Consider the following 22,063-nt stretch of genomic DNA (forward strand, 5'->3'; position numbering starts at 1 on the left):
GTTGACTGCTAAGCCCAGTCTGTATGACACTAGTCTAAGGAAAGTAGGACACTGGTCTGAAAACTCTGGTAAAAATGGATGTTACAGTAGTTACATCTTGTGGAAGATGGAGTGTTAAGTTTATATCGGGACAAACACAGTGTTTAGCCTACTTACTATAAGGCTACATTTATTTCAGACCTGAAGAATTAGCATTGAGTATAACCACATTACACACACTGCCATTGGTTTAAAATAGATAGGAGACTGCTCTCTACATACGGCAGGATGCAGATAAATGATATTCAATTAAAATTTGAGAGGTTCAGCCAAACAAATTTGATAAGACAGGTCTGGATTATTAGCATAGCTAAACTTGCCATTTAATGAGCAATGCATGGTTATTATTTTATAATTAAAACATTGAAGGAAACAAATTTGATTAAAACCACCCGCAGAAACCTCCGCCCTGGGCGACCAACACAACACAAACCAAGACGAAAACAAGGTCCAGGCTGCAGGCAGCAAAAAAACGGAACTCGTCATTATTAGGGGATGGGAATCTGTGTGTGTGAGCTGGAGATAGTGTTTTAAATGCATGAAAAGACTGTGGAGAGAGTCTCTGCATGTACACAACGCAGTAGGGAGTGCGCTGCTAGTCCTCGACCAGCCGGTAAACATGGTACTGTGCTCCATGTTCAGTGGTGGACACCTCAAACACAAAGGCAATGCACAGCAGAGTCTCCCGAGTTTCTCTGTTGGACACCACCTGTAGGATGGTGAAGTTCTCGAGTACACTGTTCATCATGTACTTCTCTGGCAGGTGTCTCAGTGTGTCGATGAACTCGATCATGTATTCACACATGGGTGAACGGTGGATACGGAACACACACTTCCCCCCTTCCATACGGGCATATTCTGTCTCGATCTTCTCCACCACCTGCTTGCCAAAGGAGCAGACCTTGGTGGAGACACTGATGGTGATATTCTCTGTCGCACTGTACTGGCTGCTCACACCGTAGAACGCACCTGAACCCTCCTCGACGTCACTGCTCGGGTCCACCGAGAACTTGACGAGGAAGAAGGCGTCGTGCGGCCCTTTTTCGTAGAGCTCCTTCAGGCCTCCCTTCTTCTCAGGGAACTTGTCGTAGATCTGCCGCACGTCTACCGACTCCAACGCAGGGTCGCTGTAGCCTGGATTCGACTGGCCGATGTGTACAAAAAGGTGTTTGTACGTCTCTGTGTCTCTCCGGCTCTCCGTGAAAGCAGAATACTCCAGGAGCTGTAGTTTCTTCGAGGCGATGCCTCTGTGTTGAGCTGTTATGGCTGCAGGGCGGGAGGTCGGCAGGGGCTCATGACTGATGGGCATGGGGACACGGGCTGGTAGTGTGGTGCCCAGCGGCTGTGCAAAGGGCTTCTTGATGTCCTGAGAAGGTCCAGTCTGTCCTGGCATTGGGCAAGCCAAAAACCTGGCTGGCGGAGGAGGAGGGAAGGGGGTCTGGGGTTTCATGGCGCTAGCAGAGACCCTCTGAGTGGAAGAGAGGTGTCCTACTCTCTGCAGGGCCATGCCCAGGGCCTGGTCCTTGACCTTGACGCCCACCTGGACTTCTCGTACCCTCCTGCACGCCAGCACCTGCATGTGACTAGACACCTGTTTGCGTGTGCGTATCTTCCCCGTGCGTAGCTTGATGTAGTGAGCTATCAGCTCGTTGCGACCGTACATCTTGTGTGAAAGTATGATCCTCTTGTTGCCGCAGGGTGGGTAGAGGGCCAGAGCCTCCTGAAAGCTCTGCTCAATGTTGGGGCTCCACAAACCCTTGGGGTCCCTGGCCAAAGCCCGGACCGCCCCATCGCCCAGCCCCTCCCCGTTGGCACTATCCTCCTGCGCCCCCTCAGGGCTGCCACGGCACCTGCACTCCGACGCAATGATGACGGCTTCCGGCCACAGCACACGTTACAACGGCGTTTCTCCTCTGCTGCTGGAGCAAACTGCTTTTTATCGGCAGATTCTCTCGGATGGCTTTCCCACAGAAAAATAACGCTTATTTATGTCTTGGCATGTATGACATGACATCACAACTGCACTTATGACATCACTTATGACATCATCGATGACCTCACAGTTGCAGTGACATCATCGATGAACTCATAGTTGCAGTGACATCATTGATGACCTCACAGTTGAGTGACATCACCGATGATGGTGGTGATGATGGTGTACATTTACGCTATACCAATAAAATTACATGTGTCTGCAGGGGGGGAAAGAAAAAAAAGAGGCAGTGTAGAATGTTATTGATATTTGCCATCCTGCTTTTAATTGTAAGAAATTGGCACAACAAATTCAGAAATTAATAGAAACAAATTGCAGATATTGAATGTTAACTGAAGAACAAAAGTGGTTCTGTAATCTGAGTCATGCTTTGAATAACATCGTCGTAAAAAAATACACATTTTCAATTGTGAAACCAGTCATTATGAAAATTTAAATGACAACACTTTCCCAATAATATGACCGTCTCTATGTCCTTTCCCTCTTCCACCCCTTCTCCTCCTTTACTTTCCTTTTCCATTCAACAAGAGAAATGACGCCGTCTTTGTCCCAGTCATATTTTCAACTTTCGTTCAAATGAAGTAAGTGCAGTTCTTTGTGAGCCAAGCCTGGTATTTAAAGTCTCAATTTAAAATCCCAAAACCACAAAATTGGACACGGCACGGCCACCGCAACACCTCAGCAGCGACCTACTGTACCAAAGTGACAATACTATAGCTGCTTCATTTGAACCCAGCATGGACTAAATAATGTCAGCATTTATAAATGGAACACTGTTCAGTCTGTATACAGATGGTTACAGATCTGCATTCCACTTGGATAAAGGGCACAATAAGAAATGTGCGTGGAATCCCGTGCAAGGGCTCCATGAGAAGTCAGCTGAGCAAGTTGCTTGTCGCTCTTCTTAACCTCATCTAAGTAGGCTAGAAATGGATCCCAGCCCAGCTGGCACGGGACGTCAGTTTAACGTCATATCGACGTTGGACTCCAACGTTGAACTGACGTTGGATTTTGGTTGAGAATGAAAATCGGGTTGACGTCAAAACACAACGTTGGCAAGACATCAGCGTCCAACGTTAGATAGACATCAGCCTCTGACGTTGGTTAGACATCAGCATCCAACATTGGATAGATGTGGAATTTTGGTTGGGAATGAAAATCGGGTTGACATCAAATCCCAACGTTGGGCAGACATCAGCCCCCAACGTTGTATAGACGTCAGTCTCCAACGTTGGATAGATGTAGGATTTTGGTTTAGAATGAAAATCTGGTTGACGTCAAAACCCAACGTTGGCAAGACATCAGCCTCCAACGTTGGATAGACATCAGCCTCTGACGTTGGTTAGACATCAGCATCCAACGTTGGATATATGTAGAATTTTGGTTGGAAATGAAAATCGGGTTGACATCAAATCCCAACGTTGGGCAGACATCAGCCCCCAACGTTGTATAGACGTCAGCCTCCAACGTTGGATAGATGTAGAATTTTGGTTGAGAATGAAAATCTGGTTGACGTCAAAACCCAACGTTGGCAAGACATCAGCCTCCAACGTTGGATAGACATCAGCCTCTGACGTTGGTTAGACATCAGCATCCAACGTTGGATATATGTAGAATTTTGGTTGGAAATGAAAATCGGGTTGACATCAAATCCCAACGTTGGGCTGACATCAGCCCCCAACGTTGTATAGACATCAGCCTCCAACGTTGGATAGATGTAGAATTTTGGTTGAGAATGAAAATCTGGTTGACGTCAAAACCTAACGTTTGCAAGACATCAGCCTCCAACGTTGGATAGACATCAGCCTCTGACGTTGGTTAGACATCAGCATCCAACATTGGATAGATGTAGAATTTTGGTTGGAAATTAAAATCGGGTTGACATCAAATCCCAACGTTGGGCAGACATCAGCCCCCAACGTTGTATAAACATCAGCCTCCAACGTTGGATAGATGTAGAAGTTTGGTTGAGAATGAAAATTGGGTTGATGTCAAAACCCAACTTTGGGCTGACATCAGCCTCCAACGTTGGCTAGACATCAGCCTCCAACGTTGGATAGACAGCCTCAAACATTGGATAGACATAGAATTTTGGTTGGGGTTGACGTCAAAACCCCATGTTGAGTAGACATCAACCTCCAACGTTGGCTAGGCATCAGCCTCCAACGTTATATAGACACAGAATTTTGGTTGGGGTTGACATCAAAACCCAACGTTGGCTAGACATCAGCCTCCAACGTTGGCTAGGCATCAGCCTCCAATGTTGGCTAGACATGGGTAGAAATTTAAATCTGGTTGATGTCAAAACTTTCGTATCACAAAAAGAAAAAAATCAACATTGAATACAGAATTTTAGAAAACAGGATTTATTTTCAGAACGTAAGAAATTAGATTATCACATTAAAGGTACATTCAGCAATGTTTTTGTGTTAAAATAAGTGTTAAATGGCTCTATATTCTGACAGCAATCACTGAAATCGAGTGTTTGATCAGTGACTTAAACCCCCAACTTCGCTGTCCTCTATGTCTCTCCTGTAGTCCTGCATGCAGGGCGGACGTATCTCTGCAACTGTAACTCGTAGAGACTCATGGATGGATTTGGGGTGAGAAAATATATTATAGTCCTTTATAGGCATCTCGATCTGACCTTCCGTTTCCGAGAAAATGTCAACTTTTGTCTGATTGGATAGTTTGAGGTCAGTGCCAATTTGTATCGGCCACCACTGCCTGGATCCAGGAGAAGTGCAGAGAACATAAGCAAGACCTGTATATGGCTTTCAATGATCTCTCGAAGGCATTCGACACAGTAAATCAAAAGCTACTCTGGGACCTACTCAGTCGATTTGGAGTCCCACCCAAATTCCTCTCCATTCTAAAGCTATTTCATGACGGCATGCAAGCCCACGTTCAAATAAGTGGACAACAGTCTGACCCTTCTACGTCAAAGTAGGAGTAAAACAAGGATGTGTCTTAGCCATCATCATCTTCAACATCTTCCTCACAGCAGTCACTCTCCTCTCCCATAAGCATTCAATTCCATCTGTCTTAGTTTGCCATAGTCTCTCCCCAGACTCAAATATTACGTTGAATCGCTGCGCTCCGTATACTACATAAGTGAGTCTGTGCCAGTTAACAGCCACTGCTGGTTTTGAAGGCGGGTTGAAATTGAATGAGTGACAGGTCGTAGCACCGATGAGAGAGCAAATGGGCTGCGCCTCCCGTGTTGTCTGATCGCAAAGTCGTTACTGATTGGAGAGGACTGAAGCCATCACTGGCATATGACTGGCCAAGTGAACGGTTCCCTCCCATAACCAGCCCTCTGAGGGAAAGTGTCCCAGACCCAGAGAGAGCTCTGCAGCATGCAGTAACCTAGTGTATCAGCGTAAGAACTCTCATGGGTCTGGCGTCGAGACTAAGTTTGCCATAACTTCTATGTACTGTATCAATTCAACAGAATTCAGATACAACAGAAAGTAGCTGGCCCCCAGGTATTTTCACATTATCAAATCTGGCCCCCATTCAAAAGGGTTTGGACAGCCTTGCCATGTATAGTCTCATATCACAATATTGATATAAAATCGATATATTGCCCACCCTTAATATTGAGTGCCAGAATCAACCTCCCAATGATGCAATTTGTAGAAAAACATTGGATTTCATTTATCAATCACTGCTTTCAATGTCTTTCTGATGTAAATGTTTTATTTTTACAACCAGATCACCCTATTAAATAAACAGCGTCATGACTCAATAATGTTACTTGGCAGAGGGTCGCTCGTACTGAGCACATTTCCTCGTCAAACTGACGGTGAAAAATGTTTGCTCGTCACAAAATAAAAAACTTATTTGAGGGAATGTAATTAGGTTATCGATCACATTCGCTAACCTGTTGCTCTTTTAAGTCGGGATGTTTGTCGGCGTTTGGTCAGCTCCCTTCGCCAGTTCGCCTCCGCACTTTTAAACATTGTTTACTGACGGGCTATGTAGTGTCAGTCCCTGTCACTGTCAGCAATGTAACGTAAGCAAAATAATCCCATATTTCGCTCTGTCCATGTCCAAGACAAGACCGTATGTGCTCACAGCAGCCATGTTTGTTGTGTTGAAGCTCTGAATGAGTGAAAGAGAGGAGGGGGGGGGACGCCCACGACAGGGAGTTAAAGCAGAGCACCACTTGGAGCACTCTTCGCACACCCCCACATGGACACAATGTCACATGCATGTAACATAAAATTATTTCTTTTAAAAGCACGCAAATTATTTTTAACTCAGCGTAAATGAACATCATGATTGAGAACATATATATTCACATCGAAAAAATAACACATTTAAAAGGTCTTGAATGTGAAATGGCAGAACATGACTGTTACAATACAGAACTGAAGCTCAGACAACAATTGACAAGGTTTTAAGACATTTCTACAGTGATGGCAGACCAATATATATTTTTCCTCCAAAAAAAGAACACTCATGAAGGCCTTCCATTTGCCTGTCCCTCACTCTCTCACACTCACCTCACTCATGAAGGCCTTCCATTCGCCATAGGCTTTTTGTAGGAAGGGGTTGAATGTCCATCACGGATGGCATCATGGTGGATCTCAGCTTGCAGTACTGAGAGCACTGTTGAGTCACACTTGGAGTAAGTGAGGTGTAGGACATAATAATATGCCATCGGGTAGACAAGTCCCTCTTTCAACCGATCTCTTTCGAAGGTCGCCACTGGCATGCTCCCATGGCGATCATGCAGTTTTCCTCACTGATGACCACAACTGGAGATGATAGAGGTTGTTGGCGCAGGAAACCGTTTGGGTCTTCTGAAACCTAGATGACAAAAGTCAATGTAAAAGATTAGAAAACTACCAATTAGAAAAACCATCACAGTTAAAACAATCATTATACATCAAATCGGAGAAAAAGATTTTGTATAATTTTTTTGCTGACCAGATACTGAAACCAAGTTTCAATAAAGCGACTCTTAAAACAAAAATCACAGTGTGAACACTTCTCCTTATGTCATTGTGAAAATGACAAAGTACAAAACATAATGTAGGCATGCAGTATCCAATATACTGCACAAGTCTCACCGTAAAGACATGGAACTGGGCCTCGCTGCTTAAAGCTGGAGTGCATAACATAAACGAATGTTTATGTTATGCACATATTCAGCTATTGCAAAACGACTTCACACAATGCTGATTAAGCCTATCTGCACCACATAACTCTCTCTGTGCATTTCTCAGTATACCTGAGTATTCTACCTGTCGGGCACGACTGTGTCGGATTGAAAACTCTGGTATATTGAGAAATACAGCATTGTGGGAACTTGTTTGGCAATGCCTTGAACGTAATGGACATTTGTTTATATAAACAAATTGTAAATGTACTCACTCCAGCAATTGTAAATGTACTCACTCCAGCTTTAAAGAGAAAGCCACAGAAACACAACCCCATAAGAGACTACTTTCCTGACATTTCCTGTTTTATCAGGAAAGTAGCTCCGGCTATCTATTTGCTTCGAAAATAAAATGTACAATGTCTCGTAATGTTATTACCTAGGTTATCCTACAAGTAGTCATGGCTAAGAAGTAGGGCTGAACGATTAATCGAATTTAAATCGAAACCGAGATTTGAAACAACGCAATTAGATTAATCGCAAAGGCTTCGATTTAACATGTGACATGACTGCATGTAGGTACACGTTACGTGACGTCGTTACGCAGCAGCAGCACGCCGTAGTAGACGGACGTATGTTTACGCAGCAGCACCAGCATCAAACGTGCCTGGATGGAGGAGGAGAAACCTAGCTGCAGCCCCATGGCTGCAGCAGTCTGCAGAATATAGCTAGCGAGCCGATTAGCGAACTTTACAAAAGTTGACACATTATTCACTCTGACTGGATTTTTAATAGTGCGCCACTGACTGGATTCTCTACAATGGAAGGGCAGCTATCTAACAAGACTCGGAAGTGTAATAGCTTCAGCCGAACAAGAACAAGAAGCGGCCGCCGGATGATTTAGCACCGAAGAAAGGCTGGAACTACTTTGGATTTAGAGCATCGGTTAGTTAGACAGTGTTAAGCAAGCGCGGTGCCGACAACGCTTCAAACGTCATAAAAGCTATGGAAATCAACAGATGGACCAGACTCCAGTGCTTCACCACAGACTACACCTCGCCATCGGTACGTTATTTAGCCTAGCAGCTAGGGCTAGCAACGTAGCAAGTTAACTTTACTAACGCTAGCTCTCTCCCTAAGGAGATAGCTCATTTAGCTAGTAAAGTTAGCTTGCTAGCCCTAACTGGCTAGCTCACGTTACATGTCCTCTTCCCCTCTCACTTAACATTATCAGTCTGACTCTGCCTGAATGCAGTAGGCTACTTGTATTGTAACGTTAGCTTGGTAAGCCTACAGTAATGTCTAAATGCCCCTCTTCACCTCCCCCAATATATTATATAGCCAATATATTGTCAGTCTGGGAAATGGAATGATTCTGTAGTAGCTAATGTCCTCTCTCCCAGCGTTCTGCTCTCTCCCTCCCCATCTCTCCTCCCTACTTTCTCTCCCTCCTACATCATCTATAATTAGTTCCAATCTTAAAAATGCAATACAGCCATGTAGTACTTATAGAATAATTTGGTTAATTATTTTGTTTTTCAGAAAAGTTGCGAACAAGCTACATAAGTGCAGAGAATGTCCCACAAATCAAGGCCCGGGTGAAGAGAGAGATGGAACAAGTGCAGGTGGCACTAAAGGTAACTTGCATTAATTCTCTCCTCTCCCACTCCTCTCTCCTTATCCTCCCCCTCTCTCCCCTGGCTTTCCTTGCAAAATAGGGCTTCACTGAAACACTGCTTGTGTATATAGCCTGCCCTGTGCCCCGTATTTGATGTGTGAATGAATGTGTGTGCTGTGAATTGCATTAATGTGAAACTTAACAGTTGTGTCTGTGTTTTGCAGGAGAAGAGGGCTGCCATCACCCCCAGATGCTGCTGCTGTGCCTCAAAGTGCAGCACAGGAAGGAGCCAGGCCATCGGCTGCAAAAAAGGCCAAGCGATCCTTGGGCAGTTACTTCAAGAGCTGCAGCGATGCTGGTGCTTTTTGTTTTGTTTGTATTGTTAAAGACTGAGACACAGAGAGAATTGCAGCTGTTGTTTAAAAGCAAATAAATGTTGCTGGAAGGAATTCTTATCCAAGTTCTCATCCTTGCATTATAATATAGAGCAGTTTGTTGATTGTGATGTTTGAATGTGGTAGGCAAATGCTCCATTGTGTTTTACATTTATTACAGTTAATATTGCACTGAAACTTGATTTAAAAAAAAATCGAAATTAAATCGAAATCGCAATATCGGTCAGAAAAATCGCAATTAGATTTTTTACCCAAATCGTTCAGCCCTACTAAGAAGCACTTTTACATTTGCAAGTGTTTTTTTATACTTTCATATTATAGACCAGAAATAGATTTTTTGCTAATAAGCATTTCCATTTTCCATGCTTCCATTTTAGAAATGGAAGCATTTTTTTCTCCTTATGCATAAAATGCGTAGTGAAACCATGACCCAAAAACAAAAGGTATGTGGACTGTGGGCTAATGTATTGTTGCAATATTGCATACAGAGTATTAAAAAATACATACATGTTTCATCACTGCTATCCTGGCGTTGCTCTGCGGTGCTCATTGCAGGTGACTGGCATTGCTGGTTTCAGATCGGCATGGCACTTGGGTGCTGGCTGCAGGTTACATCAGAAGAAAAAAGTATTGGGAAATATTAGGTTTCCAAACACTTACAAATGAATGGAATACTAAGATCCCTGGACAGACACTAAAGCTGTTGCGTGGCCTAACGTTTTCATCCAAAGACTCACAGATGCATACAGTATATTAAATGCAATACCACATACATGTTATCACTGTGATCTTGGTGTTGCACTGGGGTGCTGGTGCTTCCTGCAGGGGGCTGGTGTTGCACTGACGTGCTCCCTGCACTGACCCTTTTGTCTCACATCACAAGGTGCCATACAGCCTCAGGAAGTTTTCAGGACCGGGAAAAAGATTGTTGATTTCATCCCGGGAGAGTGAGTGCAGCAAGTCTTCTCCAACATTAGTAGCTGGAACAGAAGTTACAGTTAGGGGCAAGAAGACACTGAGCTTATCACTGAATTAATTCAGCCTTGTGTACATAACAGTTGAGGATATTCCACTATCTTTTTTTTTTTTAATTGTGACATTTCCTCTTTCCTGTACAATTGCCAGTGTTCTGAGATTTTGCTCACTCTTGCTACAGCAGACCTGCCAACCTTGGAAAATGATTTTTAGTGCCACACAGCATGTGTTTTGGCCTTGTGCTTAGTTCACATGCTTTCGCACTACAGTGCACATAACATCACTGTCAATGTGACAGTGTTAGCCAGATGGCTAATTTCCAACTGTTGTCCCTTGGCCAGAACTTAAGTTAGCCATTACTCAGTCAAAAGTTTGAGTACACTTGCTTAAACCATTGTCGTTTCATGATATATTTCAATTTGTGTGCTTACACCAGCTCAGTGGCCTTGTGGTTTGAGTGTCCGCCCTGAGACTGGGAGGTTGTGAGTTCGATCCCCGGCCGAGTCATACCAAAGACTATAAAAATGGGACCCATTTGCCTGCCTGCTTGGCACTCAGCATCAAAGCGTTGGAATTGGGGGGTTAGATCACCATATGATTCCCGAGCGCGGTGCTGCTGCCGCTCACCGCTCCCCCAGGGGATGGGTCAAATGCGGAGAACAAATTTCGCACACTCAGGTGTGTGACAATCAGTGGGACTTTACCTTTACTTTACTTTACACAAGCGGATAACCATAAGTGAAATGCAAGTAAACGTATGTTGTGATGTCAATTCTGAATAAAGTAGTTAAGTTAGTAGTAGTTAATAGTTAACACAATTGGAGAACATAGAAAAAATACTACCGTATATTGATCATAGTTTCACTGTTATCCATCTAACCATAGCAAAAAAATCTGTTGCTCATTCTGATCTCTTGAGACTAACTAGAGCCTCCTTATTTTTTAATCATTCTGTGCTCATTTATTTCTTGCTCCTAAAGCTGTGTTCACACCGAGATATTTATTTTTCTCTCTGTCGCTTGATTCAACCCTATGGAATCACTCTGTCGCTCTGTTTAAATCGCTCGTCAACAGGCACAATAATTGACGGACATCTGGGGGCTATAACGTTACGCAATGTCATGATATTTGTCCACTACGAGCCACTGTAGTTGTTTACAAGCTAAGCCTATCAGCGTGCTCCTAACGTGAGCTAGTACAGACTTCATTTCGGCTATGTTCACACAGCAAACATTAGTGCTTGAATCTGACTTGTTGCTCACATCTGATTTTTTGTGTGGCTGTTCACACAGACTTTTTAAAAGTGGCCCATATCAGACTCCAGTGTGAACAGGTCGCGGACCTGAAGTGACCCGCATGTGCAGCACACTGCTGTTCTACATAAACCCAGAAGAAGACAGCAGTAAACATGGCGGTAGCTGACGATGTTGTTTCATCTGTTGTTTACGGTTCAATTTACAAGTTATTGTGCAGTGGAAGACAGGGAATATAGTTAAGTTAAGTTAAGTTATCCTTTATTTATCCCCTTGGGGAAATCCATCCTCTGCATTTGACCCATCCTCTACTAGGAACCTTCCTAGAACTAGGAGCAGTGGGCAGCCACTGTGCAGCGCCCGGGGACCAACTCCAGTTATTTTGCCAGTACCTTGGTCAGGGGCACTGACAGCCAGGAGTATTAACCCTAACATACATGTCTTTCTTTGATGGTGGGAGGAAACCGGAGCACCCGGAGAAAACCCACACGGACACGGGGAGAACATGCAAACTCCACACAGAAAGGACCTGGGACGGACCGGGGTTCGAACCCGGGACCTTCTTGCTGTGAGGCAACAGTGTTAACCACTGAGCCACCGTGCCGTCATATAGGTGCAGATGATAGCGAGGAAGAGGAGAAAGAGAGCCTTTAGATTTTTTTTTAATAATGGCTTTCTGTGGAGCAATAGCTGCTACTTCTTGCTAATACTTATGAGGTCTAAAACCTCACTGTTCCTCCACTGATTACCTCCCTCGCAGCTGTCCTCCATGTTTGTAATCACAATCTGGTCCTCCCTCCTCCCGCCAGTGCAGAATAGTGACGAATGTCGCTCTGGAATGACGTAAAAGTCACATTGAAGCATTAAGTCAGATATGGGCAAGATGTCTGTTCACACCGGAGTCACATTCCAAAACATCAGATTCGAATCTGATGTTTTTCCACATTTGAAAGTAGCCCAGGTCGTCTTTAAAAAAGTAACTTTCAATGTGACTTGTACTGTTCACACAGTCATAAAAAAGACTGACCTGAGTCACTTAGGTGGGAAAAGATTAGATTCAAGCACTAAGGCTGGCTGTGTGAACGTAGCCTTCATGTCAGCTGTCAATGCGGTTTGTTGCCACACAATAACCAGCGGTTTGTTCCAAGCCAGTGTGATATTTGACACACTCTCACACGGCAGCCAATCAGCGTTGAACAGGGAGCGACTGATGCCAGCGTAATTTAGCTCGAGCTGGGATATTTCATCCCGGGCGGAGAGCGTATTTTCGATGCCAGCGAAAAACTTTAATAGGTCGGTGTGAACGCAGCTTTAGGGTCCCTTAGGAGCAATAATCTTTTTAGTTTAGGGGTTAGGATCGATTTTTTTAATGACTTGGCTCTCTCAGACAGCTTCTTTGACATGTTTTTCAAAGTGAAAACCAAGTTGTCAGGTGACGTAAGGATCCCACGCGAGAACGACCCACCCCCCTCTCAAAAGACCCAAATCGAAAATGGAATAATTTAGCTTACTACAATAATGATGTCTACTTTCTAGTGATGCGCGGGTCAGGTTTTTTTAAGGCCCGCCCCAACCCAACCCGTCATCGGAGCCAGCCCGCCCCGCCCGCCCCGTTAAAATATCTGAAAATTCCGAACCCAGCCCAACCCAGCAGCCCGCAACGGCCAATTTAATGTAATATGTCTCCGGACGCAGGAGGAGCACAGCAGAGCTTCCAAGGTGTGCAAAGCAGCTAATAACTCTGTCTCTCTCCCCCCTCTCTCTCTCTCACACAGACACACACACACACACAGACACTCACATGCTGCCCTGCGCGACAACAGTTGTAGCCTAGGCCTGCTCTGGATGAGTTGCACTGCTGCTTTCATGTCGGTCTTTCTTCAATTAATCCATGGTCTTCAGATAGCACGACCGACTACGCTTCCCCAAAGTGCGGATGGCGTGACCGCGCAGTGTTTCAAATGGAGGTAGCAGGTATAGAGGTAGGCACTAGGCAGGCTACAGAAACAGTTCTTATTCTTCCCCATTTCTTTTAATTACCTCATGCGCTCTCAATTGTTGCAGTAGTAGGCTAAACGTAGTAGTGCAGCAGGAGCGCACACGGCTTGCAGATACGGCCAGACTCGCTGTCTGATTTCTTTTAATTACCTCATGCGCACTCAATTGTTCACAGCCTACTCACGTTGCAGTAAAGTTGACAAATAGATCACAGTCGAGTCCACAACAGAAAATCTGCGGTGGCATTATATGGACACTTCAAATAATAATTACAGCGAATAATCCTTCCAAAGTGTTTGTTTTGAGAGCACATAGGCTACCTCATTGAAGCGTTTCTTTACTCCATGTAGGCTATAGAGAGTGCAGCAGGAGTCTGTCTGATTGTGTGTACCTACATGCGAGAGAGAGTTAACGTCTTTAAGGTTAATTACTCTGCGTGTTTCATTGCTCTAAATTATTTAATAATGTTGCTTTGTCACGTTCTGAGCCTGCCCCGCCCGCACCCGCGATATTTTCATAATTTGCCAACCCAGCCCGCCTGCGGGCTGGGTTGGACATCTCTCGTGAGACATCTCTCGTGTCTCACGTATTGTGAGACACGAGAGATGTAGTTGATTGACAAAACTAAACCTTACGTTTCAGTTTCAGAACAAACTGCGACTTTCTTGACTTGCAAAGTTATCTTTTAAATTGACAAATGTACATGTGTACCCCGTGGCAGAATTCAAACGGGATCAAAAAAGTATTGTCTCTCACCATTCACCCCCATTCATATTTTTCCAGATGCTCGTACCGAGAGAAAGGCAGGAAGTGACGTTCACTTTGGCTCTCTATAATGTGCCCGGCAGTAAGTACATCATGATACAGAAGTTAGATACACGCTTACAATGCCAGACTTCAAGCTGTCTATCACCGTGGAAGTAAAGAGATTGTATAACAACAATGAGCCAATCACATTCCCCTGCATCCACATTTAATCCAACAAGTTAATAATAATCCTGTAATTTGGAGTAGATTTTTTTTTTAAGTTGCTTGTACTGCATATCCAGTGTGAGATGCAGATGTTTTCTTACTTGGGTCCAGCATGGGCTGTTGTCCTCAGACTGGGCAGAAGAGGTGTGAGGAGTTGGAGTGGATGGCAGTGGACGTGTCCATTGGCTGGACAGAGGGGGAGGCAGATGCATCACTTGGTTGGCCCTGGAAGCAGACACAAGAGACAAGATAGCAGACAAGTGTGTTACCATACAATGACGCAGTGTAATGTTATGTGTGGTTGTATGCAGTCATAATGCCTTATTATAAATGGTTTTAACTTGACAACAAAAACATTCTAAATTGAACCCCAGCTCACTTCCTGTTGCATTAAAAAAATCATTAAAGTGGAGGACTGGCCATTCTGTGAAAACCGTCTATAGTAGTGTTGTGAGATAATGCGCCTTTGTCAATAGTGGTCATCAAACTTCTGTTGGTCATCCATGTGAACATGAAATGAAACACACCACACAACAGCTCTACCTGTATCTGCTGGGCTCCATCATGTTGAGACGAGAGGCAGGTTGAAGGTCCCCAGCCTGACTGTTCTCCGTTCCTCTGTGGTCCACTCTCAACTAGCATCACACAGCGTAGCATAAGGAAATTGGGGAAGTAGAGTGTTCAAAACGCTCTCCTACCCGTCTCCGACGTCCAATCGCGGATCCAAAGATATAATAATATTTCATGAAGTTTTACTTCCCAGGTGCACTGGATAGATACTAGATAGATCAGTTTTATTTCTGTCATGCACCATATTTGTGGTGCCTAGCCTGTATGTCCTTACAAGACACAAATCATTCAAGTTCAACACTTGATTTGATGATTTGATCAATGTGCTGCCGTATCCGTGTGACTGCAATGTTGTATGTTTGCTCAGACGCATGCACCATGATAGTGAGATCAAACACCCTGCTGTAAATTCAGCACAGGCTGTGGAAAGACTGCTTTTTAAAGGTTGTTTCATGCAGGAATATCATTAAAACCGCCGCCTAAACTACTGGCTTCCATAGGCATATTATTATATCTTTGGATCTGTGATTGGACGTCGGAGACTGGTAGCAGAGAGTTTTGAACACTTGACTCCCCAATTTCCTTATGCTATGCTGTGTGACGCGAGTTCAGAGTGGATCACAGAGGAACAGAGAACAGCGGAACATATGTGGCTAGACACACTGTAGCTGTTGGCAAAGATATGCAAAGGCATGACTTACATACAGGTTTCTCTGACATTTCTATAAAAGCGTCTCAGTCACTCTCTCATACAGTGAATTATGAATCATTCAAGCAAGTTTGTACTCAGAAGTCTAATAGATTTTACCTGAAGCATAGAGGCAGAGGGAGACAGATGAAATCCAGGTGGGGGAAAGCTGTGGATGGATTTCAGGGAGGACACTGCAGCAGCAGGTGGGAAACATCTTACAGGCTCCCAGTTATTTCCTGGTCTATAGAGTACAAACATCCTTGTCCTCAATCAATTTAATCAACCAAAATCTCATACTGTTTCATCATACTGCTTTCTTAGCTAACTTAACAAGAATACATTTACACATTAATACACAGCAATGTGTGCTGCTGAAGCTACCCACTACATTCTCATTTTGCATACAAACACTTTGATAGACACTGAGCTAATGAGCACATGTTGAGAAGTAAATCAGAAGACACAACTAAGTTGTGCTATCCATTACCCTGCACCAAATAAATTGAGTTTGGCCCAGAATTTCCATTTCTGCAAGCCATGCATTGTGAAGAGAACTCCTAGCTAGCAAGCTAACTAGTAACAACACACTTTAAACTAAAATAAGTCTAAACTCATTCAAATTAGCCGGACATGGTCTGAAAGTTAACTGGCAGGCTGTGGTACATCAGCCCAGTGTGTCCTGTACCTATAATCACGTTAGTAATGTAGGCTAAGAGTAACAACAGCTTGCTGGGGAGTTGCAATCGTAGCCCATAACATTAGCGTTAGCTCAATGCTAACGTTAATGCTAACGCCATTAGCGTCACTTTGCGCGACTTAAAAACACAGATTTGGCTGGTCTAACCTCATTTGTTACTAGTAGTGGACTTACCTTTCCTGCTTACTTTAGTTGAATATACTGCTAATCCCATGAGACCATCCGATGAGAGCCAAAAAGTGAACATCTTCATGCTTTAACCCGCGCAGGAACTTCAAACTCAGGCCAGCTTCTTCTTCTTCTAGTAGTGTTTTATGGCGGTTGGCAAACAACTTATGGTGCATTACCGCCACCTTCTGAAATGGAGTGTGGATCAGAACGGACTTCTAAAACACTATCCTGACTATATTCTTCTATTTCGTCCAGTTTCCTCTAAAAAAATATATATCCCTATACCCCACATTCCCTGAATTCAACTGCAATATTTATTTTAACTCCAGCTTGATTCGATTGCTCTCCAATCTGTTCTTGAGGATCTGTCTTTCCTGTTGGTAGTACAGACAATCAATCAGATTTTGATTTATGATTAGACCTCTGACTTCTTTTTTGTTATTCATTTTACTTATATTTGTGTTTGATCAAAATGTTGTAATTGCTCAGTCTTGATTTTGATATGACCAGAAATGACTAAATGTCAGACTTTATTATTATTATTATTATTATTATTATTATTATTATTATACTAATAATAATAATAATACTAATAATAATAATAATAGTAATCACAATAATAGCAATCATAACAATAATAATAACAATAATAATAACAATAACAATAATTATGTCAGTTGTTTCGGAGACTTCGCATCAACACCAGGGGCCGGCCAGCTCCCAGGGCACATTCTGGGCCTTCTGAGTCCACACTGAAGAAGGCCGTCAGGCCGAAACATGTATGTGCCGTGCTATCCTGACTGAGGTAAATTAAATATTCAAAAGGACTTTGTTGAGTGCTGGCTTTTCCTTGTTTAATTTGTACCCGTGCCGTGCACCGGACCTCTTTCTTCACTCTCCGAGTGTGCTCGCATTTTGCTACTTTTGGATTTCCTTCTGAGTCCATCACATGACATCCCTGAGTCCATCCATGACATCACAATGCTGCCCTGTGACAGCATGACAGATGTGATGCCCCTGCCGACGATGTATGACATCAAGTAGAATGAGCTCTTCTTAACTATGCCACGAACACCACGCCCCATGCAGAGTGATTCAGGAGACGAAGCCAATAGCAGTCCGGAACAGGACGGGATAATTAGAAGTACTCAGAGATTATTAGACCGTGTCCTGGCAGACACACCCGTGTCAACGCAAGCTTCAAGACCTGAGCCAGGCCCTTGAGAGAGACAGCTGATGGTGGGAACTGGTCCCCCACGGCTGCCTTTAAAACCTCTACAACATCAGTAGTAGTATGTGGTTACTAAAATCCTTGAAGGTATAACATTACCAGAGCCTGCTTTATAAAAAACTGGTATGATAACCCCTTATGCCATGGCCAGGAACACTGTATACACATTGCACATTTTAATTTATCTTTACTATAGCTACTGCATGGTTTCAAAACAAATGAGAGTGGTCCCTTAAAGGATTACAGTATCCCCAATAAAATATAATTAAAATTATAGCTGCTGCGCAGCAATGGGTTGTGGCCGGGCACGACCCATTGCTGACTGGATGCTTGGTGGTGGTTGTTATGTCTGATAACGTTATGTTACGGCCTGGTTGGCCTTGTTAACTTAGGTACATGTTACTGTGCCTTTAAGAGTTACTGCACCCGATGTATGGCATTGTTGTAAAAGCGTGGGTTTACGGCAGGGAAGTAAAGAGCATGAAACAAGCAACATGGTGTGATTATTTAGCCTATTTAGCGAGGATGGCTGACTTGATTTTGCCGCCGCCGCCACCTTTTTTACCCGTCCCCAGTGACCCAGCTGTTCCCTGGGATCGATGGCAGAGGTCGTTTGAGGATTATTTGCTGGCTTTGGGGCACTCGATTTGGAAGAGGATAGGAAGTGCGCGCTCCTCCGCCACTGCCTCGGCCAGGAGGGACAGCGGATCTTCGCCACACTCACGTTAACGGATGGCTCGTATGCTACAGCTACCGCGGCCCTAAAGTCTCACTTCAGCACGGGAAGGAGCCGACGCATGCACCGCTTTGAGTTTCGTCAGAGGGCTCAGAAGCCGGGTGAGATGGTCGCGCACTTTGTGTCTGCCTTGCGCGAGCTGGCTAGGCTTTGTGACTTTGGGGTTTTAGAGAATGGACTTATAGTGGACCAACTGATAGAGAAAACGTCCTGTAACCAGCTGAGAGAGAGGCTGTTACTGGAGCCAGACTCCATGACACTGGCGGATGCGTTAGTGATTGGGAAGCAGTTGGAAACGGCTCTATCGGAGGTGCGCAAGTTGGGCCGCGCTGTGCACGAGCCTGTGACGTCATTCGCCCCGTCAGTTCAGACTGTGGCTCAGGAGACGGCAGGGACCGCTGCTGCAGACGTGGTGAGTGACAGTTGGGATGTACAGAGAGTGGACAGAGGCCTTAGAGAGGGCGGGCCCAAGTGCTGTAATAACTGTGGCTCCTCTAGACATGCAACCAGAGATCAGTCATGCCCTGCTGTGGGCAAGCGCTGTCGTAACTGCAACATGATGAATCATTTTGCACGCTGCTGTCGCTCCCCTCCTGCCCACTCAGATACAGCTGTTGTTCCAATCAACACAATACAGAGCCCACAGACCTCACTCAAGCATTGCACATGTCGTGTGGGTGGAGCAAGCGTACCGCTCCTGGTGGACACGGGGGCAAAAGTGTCAATACTGAACAAATGCACGTATGATTGACTCTTCAAACACGTGCCTTTGGAAGCAGCAGGTAACGCTCTGTCGGGTTATGGCCACTCCCCCATCTCCACTTTGGGTGTGGCCCACCTTCCTGTTAGATATGACCAACAATTTGCCCCTGACACCAAGTTCTACATCACACAGAGGGGAGCCAACATCATGGGTCTTGATCTGTTCCTCGCCCTGGGCTTTACTATGACTGATGCGAGGGGCCTGCATGTCCTGCAGGTCGCCATTTCCTGGCCCGACCGTTTCCCACATCTGTTTAAAGGGCTGGGCTGCATGTCTGGATTTGTTCACCGGCCTACTGTTGACCTGTCTGTCCGCCCCGTTATCCAGCCTCTGCTGTGCATTCCCCTCGCCCTCCGTGATGCAGTGGAGGCGGAGCTACGCTGCCTGGTGGAGGGGGATGTCATTGAACCAATCAACGCATCACCGTGGGTGTCCAACTTGGTGATAGCCAAGAAACGGGGGGGCGGGCTGCGCCTCTGTGTCGACCTGACGGATGTAAACAAAGCCATCATCCCGGATAAGTACCCTCTACCCACGGCAGAGGAGCTTACTAGTCATTTCCACGGCTCCATTGTCTTCAGTAAGATGGATTTACGTCACGGCTACCTGCAGACTCGCCTGGCACCTGCCAGCATGAGCCTCACAGCGTTTGTCACGCACGTGGGGGTTTTCAGATATAAACGCATGGCGTTTGGACTGTCATCGGCCCCAAGTTGCTTTCAGAAGATGTCACTCATCCTGGCCGGAATCCAGGGGGTCTCCATCTACCTGGACGACGTAGTGGTACACGCACCCTCCACCGCGCTGCACGATGCTCGCCTGGAGCAGGTTTTTCAACGTTTTGAACAGCAGGGGGTCACACTTAATGCTGAAAAGTGCGTGTTTGGAGTTGCGGAGGTCGAGTTCCTCGGCTTCAGGCTCTCCAAGGACGGTATTGCCCCGATCATGTCCCACACTGAAGCCATTCTGTCCCTGCCAGACCCGCAGTCGCCATCCCATCTCTCCTCTTTCCTGGGGATGGCCACCTACTATCTGCGGTTCATACCACACTACTCTGACTCAACTGCCCCCCTGCGCCAGCTGCTCAGAAAGGATGCTGTGTGGGAGTGGACCCCTGCCTGCCATGAGGCCGTGCATGCCATCAAGCAGCAGCTTACGTCCCCACCCACATTGACGCATTTCAGTCTGAGCGCGCCCACCTTGGTCACCTGTGATGCTTCTGGGGTGGCGCTTGGTGCGGTGCTCTCCCAGGTCCAGGAGGGGGTGGAACGCCCTGTACCTTCACCATCCGCACGGACCATCAGGCGCTGACGGCACTGCTGGCAACCCGGGGCTCGGGGCACAGGCCCATCAGACTGCTGAGGTGGGCTGATAGGCTGAATCAGTACAACTTCAGCCTTAAGTTTGTGCCGGGGCGTGCTAATACAGCGGCTGACCTCCTATCCAGAGCGGTCTCCGTGACGAAGGAGACGGGTGGGGTGACACCCGATTTGGAGGACGACGAAGACTGGGTCAACATTCTGCATGGGCCCCTCAGCACGGTAGTCACCCTGGCAGAGCTGCAGCAGGCCTCAGCTGAAGACGAGACTCTCAAAACCCTCCGGGCTTATGTCCAAGATGGCTGGCCTGCCACGGTGGACGACAATCTGCTTCCCTACCACCGGGTCCGTGATGAGCTCTCCTGCTGGGGGGCTGTGTGCCTCGCTCACGGCCACCGCACCATTGTACCGGAGACTCTGAGGGCCGGAATACTGCACATGGCGCACGAGGGGCATCTGGGGGTGGTCAAGGTGAAGCAACGTTGCAGAGATACAGTGTGGTGGCCCCATATAGACTCTGACATAGAGGAGCTGGTGCGTAACTGCGCCTGCTGCCTTCTGAGCGGGAAGACAGGCCAGCCGGCTACAGCACCCCTCACTCCAATCCCTTGGCCATCTGCACCATGGGAACATATCCAGGTTGACCTCTGTGGGGAGCTCCATGGGGCGCCCGCACATGCGCGCTACCTGCTGGTGGTGCATGACCTGCATTTGAAGTGGCCGGAGGCTGTCGAACTGAGCTCCATCACCACACACACAGTCATCGACCGCCTCACCAACCTGTTTGGGCGATGGGGCCTACCCAGTGTCATCACAACGGACAATGGGCCCCAATTTGCATCAGCAGAGTTATCAGAGTTCCTGGCACTGCGGTCCATCAGACACATCAGGACAGCAGTGTATCACCCGGAGTGTAATGGGGGGGTGGAAAGACTAAATAAAACCCTCAAAAATGGAATCCGAGCCTGCCTGGAGGAAGGGAAAACCTTCAGTGCCGCACTCAACCAAACTCTCCTGACCATCCGGGCATCCAAGCACTCCACCACGGGGGTGTCACCTGCACTGCTCATGATCGGGCGCGAGCTAAAGCAACCACTGGACTGTTTGAGAGCTGAGCCAGCTCCTGCACAAGAGAGGCCAGGGCTCCAGAAAGTCAGAGCCCGGGTCCAAGGTTCACAGGCCCAGATGAAAAGGAGGTTTGATGCCTCTCGCAGAGTACAGACCCCCACACTGTCTGCAGGGGACTGGGTCAGGATTAAACATCCCCACCGCCAGAACAAGCTGAAGTCATTCTGGTCTGAACCCCTCCAGGTGACTCAGCAGCTGGGTCCGGCCACGTACAGACTGGACAACGGGAGCCGCTGGCACGCAAACCGCCTGCACAGAGTCGCAGCTCCAACAGCACCTGCACCACCCCTATCTGCAGCGACGGCGCTCGGCTGGCAGCCCAGACCAGGAGCAAATCGGGTGGGGGGTAACCTACCGCCACAGCCAGAGGCTGTTCCCCAGCCTGCGCGCCCTCAGAGTGAGGG

General features: G+C 46.2%; 1 pseudogene across 1 annotated transcript; it reads right to left on the minus strand.

The window, feature by feature from the left end:
- Positions 1 to 634: 634 nt before the first annotated feature.
- On the minus strand, positions 635 to 1,783 carry LOC310799753 (transcriptional enhancer factor TEF-5 pseudogene; annotated as a pseudogene). Its single transcript has one exon. The product of its transcript is annotated as a transcriptional enhancer factor TEF-5 pseudogene (transcript).
- Positions 1,784 to 22,063: the final 20,280 nt, after the last annotated feature.

Source organism: Poromitra crassiceps (assembly GCF_964638095.1).
Source record: "Poromitra crassiceps genome assembly, chromosome: 28".
In the NCBI taxonomy this organism is placed as follows: Eukaryota; Metazoa; Chordata; class Actinopteri; order Beryciformes; family Melamphaidae; genus Poromitra; species Poromitra crassiceps.